Source organism: Octodon degus, unplaced genomic scaffold, assembly GCF_000260255.1.
Source record: "Octodon degus isolate 3935 unplaced genomic scaffold, OctDeg1.0 scaffold00070, whole genome shotgun sequence".
In the NCBI taxonomy this organism is placed as follows: Eukaryota; Metazoa; Chordata; class Mammalia; order Rodentia; family Octodontidae; genus Octodon; species Octodon degus.
Window position 1 is genome coordinate 1055533 of NW_004524646.1, and position 2265 is coordinate 1057797.

At 52.4% G+C, this 2265-nt stretch overlaps 1 long non-coding RNA gene across 1 annotated transcript; it reads left to right on the forward strand.

The window, feature by feature from the left end:
* Positions 1 to 379: 379 nt before the first annotated feature.
* On the forward strand, positions 380 to 2034 carry LOC111817791. Its single transcript, XR_002821908.1, has 3 exons — positions 380 to 604; positions 1075 to 1305; positions 1742 to 2034. It is a non-coding gene; the product is annotated as an uncharacterized LOC111817791 (long non-coding RNA).
* Positions 2035 to 2265: the final 231 nt, after the last annotated feature.

Sequence of the window (2265 nt, forward strand, 5' to 3'; positions counted from 1 at the left end):
CCGACGCGGGGTCAGGCCGTGGCTTCTCAGTGCCACTGAGGTACGTTTCCTGCTTGGTCTTCTCTTCTGTTGGGTCACGGAGAGAGGCAGAAAGTCTCCTGCTCCACCGCAAACAGACGGGACAGGCTGGAGTCAGAAGCAATTAGGAACGAACGCGAAGACGGTTTCTCAAATCATACACTAAATCCGGAATGGAAGTGCAGGTTTTGTGTCATCAGTCCCCTGGGAAGGAGACTGTCCGGCCCTGAAGTCCCCACCAGGTCGGCCCGGCCCGGCCCGACCCAGACACACTGCGCGTGGCTCTGGGCGCCTGCGTACACGAGGGGGCGCAGGCGGGCTTGCAATGCGGGGTGGCCCCAAGAATTCCTCAGGGCGGAAAAGACGGGAGCCAGGAGCCACTCTCCTTTGAAAAGTGCAGCCAGTGCAAGGGTGTCTTGGAATGGGTCTAAAACGGAGAATAACATCCTCGCTAATTGCTTTAAGCTGTTTTCTGGTTTTATTTTCAGCGCAGACTTGGCCCCCGGAGCCGGGGCGCGGGGAGCTTAGGCAAGGCGCCGGGCTGCTCCTCCGCCCGGCAGCGCTCCGCCCGCCGCCCGCCCGCGCGGTGAGTCAACACCTGGGAGGCGGCGGCCAGCGCGGCCGGGTCGCGGCTGAGGCCCGGCCTGCACACAGACGCCACTGTTCGGCCCCCGGCCGGGCCGGGTCGGGCCGGGCCGGGCAGGCAGGAGCCCGTCAGCCGCTGGGCGCGCCTCTCGCTGGCCCGAGTCCGGGAGCGACGCGCGGAGGCCCTTCCCGAGCTTGCCTGCTGGGCTCGGGGGAAATGGGGTCGTGCGCTCCGTCTACCCGGAATAGCAAGAGCTCAAGCCACAGCGCTGACTTCTGCGCCACTGGCCTACTTTTTGGGAAGGGTGGAAGAAAGCCAGCGGGAGGTGGAACTTTCTCCTCTTTCTGAACCTTCAAGAGAAGCTTGTTCTCCCCGGCTAGGGAACTGCATGCGGATGGTGCCCAGAATCCCCCAACCTACCGAGGGGAAATCAGCGCAGGGTTTTTATTGCCAAATATTTCTTTCCCTAGGAGAACAACCCATTGAAACCGCTGAGTGGATATTGGAGCTAGTCCAGGCATAAACCATCTTAATGAACGCTAATCGAGAACTGCAATTATTGTTGACTTCAAAATGCAAACACGGACTTTAGACGGTGATCCCTCTCAGCCTCTGTGGCCAAGACCCATGCGGGGCGCTGTTTTTGCGTTGCTTAGCAACGGAAAATGAACTGTTCCTGCCTCTTATCACTGGAGGTAGAGGTAGGACAATGAGCTTTATTGGACTGAATAGGTATAAAATTAGTTTATCCTTTTTCGCTTGGAGAAGGCAATTGGCAGCAAAGAGAATCACTTGGACCAGGTGCCTTTCAGAGGTTAGGGGATGTTTTTCCTTTTTTGTTATCTCAGTAAATCCTAACAGCTTTGTACTTTTCTCCTCAGATAAAGTTTGAACTTTTGCCAGGAGTATCCCTCCAAAATGACAGTAGAGAAAATATATACAAATACTGACCAGCATTGGAAACTAGGGTGAACCTCAGGAGCAAACTTTAAGTGCCAAAAAAGTGCAATAATGAGGACAACTAATAGTTTAATACAATATTAAATGTGGATATCTTTGGTGTCCATTATTTAGTTTACTAATGATTATTTATTAGTTTATTTAGTTTAGATTAAAATATGTATGTTGGTCTTCTAGGTCAAAAATAGAAAGAAAAAATGGCTGCAAACAAATCATGGTGAGCAAAGTATCAAAATTTTAAATAAATTTACAAGACGGAAGGCTTACACAGGTAGCTGCTCCTTCCCTGGGACGGGGTGGGTGCTCAGAAGCAAAGGAGTCTTGGAGCTGAGCAGAGGGATTTCCGTATTCTGTGGAAGAAGTCTGGTGAGGTGGCTTCGCGAGCCTCTATCATGACAGCGAGGAGGGGGCAAGCCAGAGAGTTTAGTGGATTGAAGCCCCTTTTTAGGCAAACTCAGGAACTGGGCATGCCAGCCCTGACCCCCGGGCATGCTAAGACATCGACTGAGACTGGGCGTGGTGGCAGGCGCCTGTAATCTCAGCGCTTGGGAGACTGAAAACAGGAGGATCACTACAAGTCCAATCTGTGTAGTAAGACCCTGTACTAAATACATTAAGAAAAAAAAAAAAAAGACAGCGAGGAAGTAAGTCACATGGGGAAGGGAGACTACTTTGCTTTTGGGGCAGTGACACAGGAAGTA